Source organism: Lynx canadensis, chromosome D1 (genome assembly GCF_007474595.2).
Source record: "Lynx canadensis isolate LIC74 chromosome D1, mLynCan4.pri.v2, whole genome shotgun sequence".
Lineage (NCBI taxonomy): Eukaryota > Metazoa > Chordata > Mammalia > Carnivora > Felidae > Lynx > Lynx canadensis.
The window spans coordinates 18,893,235-18,903,161 of NC_044312.2; the positions used below are offsets into that span (position 1 = coordinate 18,893,235).

The 9,927-nt window shown below is 43.1% G+C and overlaps 1 long non-coding RNA gene across 2 annotated transcripts in view; it reads left to right on the plus strand.

Annotated features, from left to right (window-relative positions):
• Positions 1 to 9,151, plus strand: part of LOC115525863 — a 33,536-nt gene extending 24,385 nt beyond the window's left edge. The window contains exons 2-5 of one of the 2 annotated variants that reach the window (XR_004344205.1): positions 6,407 to 6,480; positions 7,094 to 7,198; positions 7,979 to 8,087; positions 8,547 to 9,151. This is a non-coding gene — a long non-coding RNA (uncharacterized LOC115525863). Of the gene's footprint in view, positions 1 to 6,406; positions 6,481 to 7,093; positions 7,199 to 7,978 lie in introns of both variants that reach the window. The other variant, XR_004344204.1, reaches the window with a different exon arrangement.
• Positions 9,152 to 9,927: the final 776 nt, after the last annotated feature.

The following is a 9,927-nucleotide window of genomic DNA, read 5'->3' on the forward strand; positions in this document are numbered from 1 at the left end:
TAGAAAGTGGAGGGGGCCGGGAACACAATGGAAAGGAAAGAGGTCTTTTGTATTCACCCTTCCTATTTCTGGCTGGAGATCTTGACGCGAAGGTCAGAATGGAAATAACTTCTGATAAAATGCTGAGGCTTTGGTCAGGCGTGGTACTGGCATGCCATGGTGGGGGGAGTAGGGTGGGAAAACAAGGGAGCAGGAAAGACAGAAGGATGGAAATTTGGAGCCTGAGTGTTAGACCTAGAAAGTTCCTCGGAGACCACCTTCTGGTAGAAGACCAGCTCAAAAGGTATTTATTCTTAGAGGCTTCTCTGGAGGAGGGCTTTTTTTCCTCCAAGTTGACAGTAGGAAAGGAAACTGAGACCCAGAGAGAGGACATGTCTTGACCAAAGTTACACCATTAATTAGCAGATAAGGTGGCACTAAAAGCTATGTGTCCGGAAGCATCATCCAGTGTCCCTCCCTCTTACCAGGTTGCCTTCGTGGTACTTTGGTGGTATTAAAGGAGACCTAAGGAGAGAGTGTTCTAGGTACTATTGCGAAGACGAAGTAAGCCCATGAATCAGAAAAAATGGCCAGGAGTTTCAGGTCAAGAGAATTTTCCAGGATTGTCCCAGATAAGATACTCCTAGGGCTTGAGGGTGATCCAAAAGTGGGGATAGATGTGGGGGACATTTTAGAGGGTGAACGAACCAGATCAATGACGTACTTACTGGATTTTGAAGAGGAAAAAGGATAGATCGGGCCGGGAGATGATGACTGTCTCATCTCGATGCCCCACAGATCTGCACGTGTCCCTGTCCAGTGTGTTGACTTAAACTACTCAGGTAATGGCTTCTATCATGTAGTTAGTTCTTCTCTATTTAGAGCCAGACGTTTTCCTCTTGTCTCATATTATTAAGGAATCAAGGACTACCACCATCGCTCTTCTGCTTCCTAGGGTTTCCACTTCCATTGCTGTCCTTGATACTGTTGCTGATGTGCTATTTGGGAAGACCAGGCATTTATACCCCAAACAGGTAAGTCCAGAGAAGTTTTCTCCTGCTCTTTCTAACTACCCCCTACTCTACGTATGTAACTGAAATTTATTTCTTAAGCATTTAAAGGAGAGCTTGCTGTGTACAAAGTACCGTGCTGAAGCTCAAGGGCCAAAATGAAAAGCATCGTGGCTATGTCAGGAATTCAGGCAGTGGGAAGACCATGAAAATCGGGGCACCAGAAGTGGCCCTGTGGAGGAAGCAGGTTTGAATCGATGCTGTGCAGGAGGGACACGGAAGGCCTCAGGGCAGGAGAGACAGCTTGAGCACAGACGTGGATCGGGAAATGTTTTCGACATACTGGATGATGGTGGCCGGACCAGTGGCGAAAGCCTTTGGGAAGAAGGAAGTAGGGACCGGATCGCGCCTTGGGCATTGACTTGCTGTCCAGGTGTCGAGGCATGGCAAATGTGTTGGATGGAGCCATTTGCACCTTGTTCTGAACTATGTCACAACCCACACTTTGCACCAGTGGGATGGCTGGATGAAATTCTACTGCATCCTACGTCCGGCAAAGTGTGACTGCTGCTTTTTGGTCGGTGAACTGAATGGGTGGGAGGTGAAACCTTTGCACTTGGTCGCATTAGCACCTTGCTCCAAGCAACTCAGATACACTTCACAGCCTCCCCCCCACCCCCACTCCCTTTTGGCCTGTGACCTCATGCATCCTCATAGATAAAAAGACTTCTAACACGGTCATTGCTAAGTGAATGGTTTTGAAATGAGGCCCATCTTGTGTTTGCTATCTTTGCGTCTGTGTTTCCTACTTGGAATTTCTTGGCCAACCACAGCCAACCATGCACGTCGGAAACACAACTGCTGGGTGACTGACTATATTGTCTTCCTGCGAGACACCCTGCAGTTTTAACAGGCAAGACAAATCTGAATGAGAAGGGTGTGGCGAAGAAGAGTATGAGGGTCTGGGTGGTTTTTGGTTATGGGGCAGCCAAACAATTCCAAGTTAAACTTCTATGGTAATGTTCAGGGACTTCTTCTGAAGCTCACTCTGCCTCTTGATGATGGTGGAGTCTTACCCAGTTGGCCTCAGACAGTAGACCACGGGCTGACGTGGTTTGTGAATTCTATCTCCGCATGTCTCTACCTGGGTCTGGGCAAGGAGCTCAGGTTGGCTGTAGGGACGATAACGTGTTTTTCTTGCCCGACCTACTACTCACCCTCCAAGGCCAGATCGCGAGTTGTTTCTGCCACAAAGCCTGTCCCCATCGCTCCAGCTCGCTGAGATCGTCACCTATTTAAAATTCATAAATCTCATTGTCTGTACCTCTCACTTGCAAATAATTGCATATTATCTTGCCAAACCGCTTGTCACGTTGTCTCTTCTCTAATGTAATCCTTATGCTGGTACTTACATTGGATATGTTGATGCTTTGTTCCTCCAGATTGGTTGCAAGCTCCGTGCGAGCAAGGGGCAGACCTACTGGTTCATTGTATATATAATCATGTTACTTTGCATTTCTCTGGCACTTTATTTATTTTTTTATTTATTTTTTTTTTTTTAATTTTTTTTTTTTCAACGTTTATTTATTTTTGGGACAGAGAGAGACAGAGCATGAACGGGGGAGGGGCAGAGAGAGAAGGAGACACAGAATCGGAAACAGGCTCCAGGCTCTGAGCCATCAGCCCAGAGCCTGACGCGGGGCTCGAACTCACAGACCGCGAGATCGTAACCTGGCTGAAGTCGGACGCTTAACCGACTGCGCCACCCAGGCGCCCTCTCTGGCACTTTAGAGCTTACGCATCTATTACCTTATTTGCGCCTCACAATAATTCTGTCAGTTTAGAAGAGCCGGTGTCGTTAGTTTCCTCATTTCCCAGACAGGGTAGCCCGGAGTTAAGAAGCATAAAATGTTTTGCCCAAAGTTACACTGTCCCATATTTTCTACGGGACAGGGCCATCGGAGATGCTCAGTCAGTATCATTGATTTACCTGTTCATTAAATCCGGGCTCGGTTCCGCCACCAGTCTGATGTCTTAAGCAATAGGTTCTGAATTTGGGAGAGACGACTGGCTGGGAAAATCTCCTGAACTGACTGGCTGAATATGCAACCTTCTGCTTCACCCTCAGTGTTTGAAATGCGTTTGGTAAATCAGGACAACACAGACAGATGATAGCTCCGATTTTTACCATGTGTCCCTCCTCCCTGTTTTCCTCCGGAGGATGTTGCTGAGAATCCCTTTTTGGCTGCTTGCTTTCCCTCTCCTTTTCACGCTGCCTGGAAAGACACAGGTGGGGGTCATGAAACAGTGGGTTTTTACATTCTTCTTTCCAGATGTCATCTATTTAGTTCTTGCAATAATACTTGGCAGCCATATTCGATGTTAGAAGTGTAAAGATTACTTGAAACCATATGACAGAACGGTTTTTCTTATGGAACCGACTGTTGAAAGAGGCTTTGGTAGAAAAGTGGCACAACAAAAATGGAATTTGTAAAGGGGGATTTTATACCTTTGACATTTCCAGGAGGAGCCTGTCAACCTGAGAAGGACCAAAGTGCATGGTCCTAGGGTCCTAGGGTCCAAGGACCTAGGGCCCTTTCTGCCTCAGTGTGTGCAGCACAGAGGGAATCCGAGCGTGTGTAAATTAGCCGCCCCTTCCTGCCCCCCCCCAGCGCCCCCCTCCCTGCTCCCACCCCCTCCGCGTCCCATTCTGTCCTCTGTGTATTCAGACGAAAGTAAAGTTTTCAATTTGTCGGAATTACCTGAGAAGTTGTGAGGATAAATGAGGTGTGAAAGCACTTTGAAAGTGGAGAACTGCTTTGAAGAATCCAGACCCAGTCTAAACAGAACCCCCTGTACTTCATAATCCAAGAAGAAAGCCGACAATGACAATGATTAAAATGAGATTGGGGAAGAGGTAGAGGAGAAGTGGGCTTCGAGGGGGTGAGTCCCTGGGTCAGAGGCAGCTTGGGGGCAGAAAGAAATGCTAAGGAGTTCCAAGATTTGAACCCAACTGTCACTTGCGTGCGCGGCGTAATGGGGATGATTCATCAGATGTCTGTGACTGTGTTTCCTTATCGGTGAAATGGTGATAAGCTTTGTAAACAGAAAGGTGCTATATGAAGGTAGGGGATTACAGTTGTTATTTAGAACAGTATCTTGCGGCTTTGACATGGGCTTTTATGAAGTATGTTGTGGCTTTTAATGTTCCCATGGATGGTCCAGGAACCACGATATCTACAGTAATTAAGCAAAGACTCAGTTATGACCATTAGTTACTGTTTTAGAAAGGGAACTGATGACCTTGAGAAACCATGCCCCGGCACTCCCTCAAAGACCCTGGCTCTTCCTAGGAAGATCTCTTCTTGACTTCTTGATCCCAGACGTGCCCTGACTTTCCCTCCACCTCTGTGCTTTGGTCCATCCAGTTCTTCAGCCTGGAGGTGGGGTGGGGAGGTTCTGCTATAATCCTGTCCGGTCCGCAGGACTCCCTTGTGTCGTCAGTGAAGACTTTTTGTGAAGTCTTTCTTGGTGAATACCAAACGGTAGTGATTTGGAATCTCTGCAAGGTGCCTGGTCTGGGCCACATGGTAGCCTTCAGGGCCCTGAATCAAGGATTTGGTACGGATTCAGAAAACAATTGGTGGCTAATGATGGGCTTCTCACCAAAGAGATTCAGAAAGGGGTTCTTAATTAATTTGTAGTTTGTCACAACATTAAATCCACCAAAATAGTTCATTCCCCTGAGCATTCTGGCTACTCCAGACCTCTCAATACAAATCATCTTTAATGTCTCTGGGTATTTTGTTGACTTTAAAAGAAGCAGACGCCCAACTTGGCAAATTTGGAGACTACAAAAAACTTAAGAAGAGTATAATAATAATAATAATAATAATAATACAATATTGAGATACTGTGTTCTATTTTTACTGGGTATGAAAGTTTTGAGATTAAATTCTAACATATAATTTTATGACATTTTTCACTTAATAGAATATCAGAGGCATTTTCTGTGCCATTAAAAAATTCTAACAAAGTATATTTTTGGTGACTACATAATGTTCCATCATATGGATAGGCCATAATTTACTAAACCATTACCTTCTATTGCTCATTTAGGTTAGATCCAACTTTCATTTATCATAAATGATTCGTACATGAATATATGTATTTTTTAGTTTTTTTAATGTTTATTTTTGGCAGAGAGAGAGAGACAGGCAGAGCATGAGTGGGGGAGGGGCAGAGAGAGAGGGAGACACAGAATCTGAAACAGGCTCTAGGCTCTGAGCTGTCAGCACAGAGCCTGGCAGGGGGCTTGAACTCACGGACCGCGAGATCATGACCTGAGCGGAAGTCGGACACTCAACTGACTGAGCCACCCAGGCGCCCCTCGTACATGAATATATTTAAAAAGATCTTTGTGCTTCACATTTTTCCTTAGGATACATGAATAGAACTAAAATCACTAAGGCACAAACTTTTTTTAAGCCTCTGGGTGCATTTTCCCAAATTATTTTCCAGAAAGACTGAAACAATCACATCTATTTTCATTAATGGGTTTTAGAGTGCCCATTTCATAGTATTTACTCTACATTTTATTACTTCAACTGTCTGACCAACTTTTTTAGAGGGTGTTTTGGATCAACCGTGGTTTGTTTTGTTTTGAAAGAGGGAGAGAGACAGAGAGACAGAGACAGAGAGAGGGAGGGCGAATTGGGGAGGGGCAGAGGGAGAGAGAGAATCCCAAGCAGATTCCTTGCTCAGTGTGGAGCCACTCAGGGCTCGATCCCACGACCCAGGATCATGACCTGAGCTGAGTCAGACGCTCAACTGACAGACCCCTCTGGGCACCCTGGATCAATCTTGTTTTAACACATGATACTTATTTAATGTTAGTCATTTATTTCTGGAAGGTTGTTTTGGTGAAATGATAGATGTCATCTTCTGAATGGATGTGCGGTGCCACTAATACAATCCTGGTGGGTATGACGTTAACTCTAAATAATACAAACCTTAAAGTGGTATGCAAGTATGCCCTTTTGTGCTGGTGGCTCTTATTATTTCCCAAGAAACAATAGAATTTAGGCAACTCACAGATCTAAGAAGATGTCTACTGCAGCAATTTAGGATGGAAACAGTCTTCAGTAAACACAGCAATGTAAGGACGCGGACTAAAATTGAAGGATAAATCGAGCACTTATTAAAAATGAGAGAGGAGATTCAAGCCCATTGTGTAACTATATTAGCAATGTTTTTTGCCTGCGGTGAATTAGCAACTCAAAACTGAAGGTGTGCGTGTGTGTGTGTGCGTGTGTGTGTGTGTGTGCATATACACTATTACATGTGTCTGTATCCATTTATTATTATTACTTGTATTTCTTCTAAAGCTTTTATGTCATTCTTTTCTTTTCTTCCAGGTCATAAGGGGACCACTGCCTTCCAAATGAATATGAATATCTTCATGGAAAAAATATCTTGAGAGGAAAAAAAGGTTACTGAATTTATTATTTTTTAAAATTTTTCTGAAGTTTATTTACTTATTTTTTTTTGAGAGAGAGAGAGAGAGAGAGAGAGAGAGAGAGAGAGAATGAGAGAGTGCGGGCAGGAAAGGGGCAGAGAGAGAGGGAGAGAGAGAGAGAGAGAGAGAATCCCAAGCAGGCTCCGCACTGCCAGTGCAGAGCCTGATGTGGGGCTTGAACCCACGAACCGGGAGATCATGACCTGAGCCAGAGTCAAGAGTCAGACGCTTAACTGACTGAACCACCTAGGTGCCCCCAAACCACTGAATTTATATCAGAAAATCCAGTGGAAGTGATCAGGACAGCAAAGTGGAATCACGGTCCTTAGGAGCAAGAGGGAATTAGAGATAGTATAGTCCAACCCTTCTTTTTATAGATGAGGAAATTGAAGTCTCTTGAAGTTAAAATAATTCATCTAAAGAAAGAGAGCAGGGTGGGTCCAGACATGGGTCTCAAACCCAGGTCTCCCTGTTTCAGGTGTAGTGTATTTTCTACAAAACCACTCTGTCTCTCAACAAGTAATTTTGTTAGCAGACAGTATTGCACGGAGATTTGTGAACTCTTTTTTATATTTGTCAACTCAAGAACTTTGGCTGGGTGTGCGGAATGGAGAACCCTTGGTTCTATTATTTATGGAGACATCACAGAACAGCCGGTTGGAGCTAAGGAAGCACCAAAATAATGTACCAGGTGAGAATCCTCCCTTGTTCTCCGAGATCCTGATGGTGTACCCCAAAAGACATTTTATCACTGGTAATTCTGCGTTGTCATTTGGGACTAATCAGAGTGAAATCACGCACTGAATCATTGAGCTTTGTTATATTTAACACAACTGCTACCTTACCTTCTCCAAATGCATCCAGTGTGAATGTTATGAGTAAGGACAAAGATTTTGGATGAAAGGGTTATGGATTCACATGAACATTAGGCATCAGTGGGCTTGTCTCCAGGAAGCTATTTGGACTGAATGACCAAAAGGCTGAGACCTGGTTTCCTGGAGCAAAATGAAGAAGAAAATGACAACAACAGTTCGCATGATTTAGGGTTGAGGTACTTAATAACACAGCAACATGAGGGCTTTTTGAGGTGGTTTGTTTTGTTTTGTTTTTGTTTGTTTGTTTGTTTTTGCTTCAGTAATCAACATTGACTTCAACAGATTCTTGTTCCGTTTTGGTTACAAATATCTCTGTCGAAATTTTCATTCATAAAGTTAAGTAGACAAAAGCAGGCATGCCGTATTTCTAGCACTATTTCTGTCCCCTGTCCCCATTCCTGACTCTCTGATCCACTTCCCTGGCTTATCTGAATACGTTTGTATCTCAAGTCTTCCTGGTAGAGACGTGACCTTTGTTGAGTTTCCATCCTAAGGGGAGAAGAGCAAAGAGGCCACAAAAAACTAATATTTTCCTTTTGTATAACTCGTCTAATTTAATTCCCGATTGCCACCCTCATTTCCATCTTCATTTTTAGGCTAACCAATCAGAAGGCCATGGTGCCCCTTGGCTGCCTGTTTATCCAGACACCGGAAGAATTACTCAAGACCTAACTTTCTTTTTATTGCACTTCTTAGGAGTACCAGGTAATAAATCAATTGGGCAAGGACAGATACAGAAAAGCAATATTTAAAATGACTTATGATGTAAAAGAGATGACTTTGCTATTATGTTTTATCAAAGGCAGCCACTAACAAGCATAATGTAATTCACAATGCTTAAGCAGGGTGACTTTAATTGCAATGGTCATTAAATTCACAGGACCATTAAATGCATTAAAGGAGGGAGCCAGTGAGCTATCATGAATGAAATAAGGCCCCCACTCACCCCACTTCACCCTATTTAACTGGAATTGAACTTAGTCCGGGTCTCTGATATGTCACAACCCTTGACTTCCTCTCCTCCTTTCTCTACAAAGTTGCTGTGGCTGTTTCAGAACAGCTCAAACACAGAAGCATTCAAGGGGAAAGAGAGGCAGACAGAGGTATTATCAAACGACATCGAAATGTACTAGTGGATTAAATTTTGCCTATTACGTTTTATAGCATTTTCAGGTTTGAAGTCTACTCACATCTAGTTTTGATAAGTTTGTCGTCTTCAGAAGCTGACATAAGAAAAGAACTACTAGCATCAAAAATTTCCGTCTCCCCAGTAATGACAGAAATGTAAACTGAAACGTATCAAATTGATCAAAACTAGAAACACAATGATTATTCCTATTGGCAGGAAGTGCATAGGGAAGTCGTCACTTTCTCACCTTGTTGTGGGACGTTAAACATGAATAAAAATTTCTGGAAAACTCTTTGGTACTGTGTGTCAAAAACCTTAAAAAAGTGTTCTTATATATCGACTCAGAACTTGTGTATCTAGGAAATTATCATCCAAAACGATGAAGATTTAAGTATAAGGAGAAACGTAAAAAGAAATTGGAAATAATGCCCTAATTATCCCACATTAAGAGATTGAGTAAATAAAGTAACAGAGACAATAAATGAATATTATACACAGATTTAAAGCAGTGTCTTAGAAGTGTACTTACTGAGAAGGAAAAGACATTAACAACATAAAGTGATGAAATGTGTACCACAAAACCTTATGAGTGGCATGGACCCATTTTTTTAAAAATGTATTTTTTTTTTGAGAGATAGAAAGAGAGCATGAGTGGGGAAGGGGCAGAGGTAGAGGGGGGTGGGTGGGGAGTCCCAAGGAGGCTCTGGACACAGGGCTCGATCTCACAACCATGCGATCATGACCTGAGCCAAAATCAAAAGTCAGAGGTTTAACGGACCGAACTACCCAGGCACTGCTCTAAGAGCGTATTTTTAACACATATCTACCTTTACATAGAAAAGAGTGGGAATTTATGTTCGTTTTTTTTTTCTCTTCAATTTCATCTTTCAACATTCATATCTTTTCACCCTACTGTTCTGACATATTGGGGTTATTTCAGGGTTGTTTTTACACAAATGCTCTTTCTCTCTTTTTTCCTGGGTCTTCTAGAACATTGTTCTCAACTTAGAACACTGTCTCTTCTGTCCTCCCTTTTGCACAACCATCTCAAGCTTGGCCCAGGTCTCACGTTAAATATTTTCTACTCCAGAAATCCTTTCTTGACCTCTCAAGTCTGAGCTGGGTTCTCCTTCAACTCCTATTCCTATTCCACAGTATACCTTTTGTATCATTGTAAGGGCCTGTTTACTTGTTTGTATCATCCATTCTTTCTCGGAGGACAGACTGTATCTAGATCCTTATCTATATGTGGTCGTTTCTCTTCAAGATGGCCACCATCAAGTCCTTCCCTTCCTGTATCTGCGTGCCACACCCCCTGTGGAAAAGTGAGGCCTATTCCTTCCCTCACTTTGAATCTGGGTGGGCTTTAATGATTCACTTTGACTAAGAAAATGTGGTAGAAGTGATGTGCAGGGA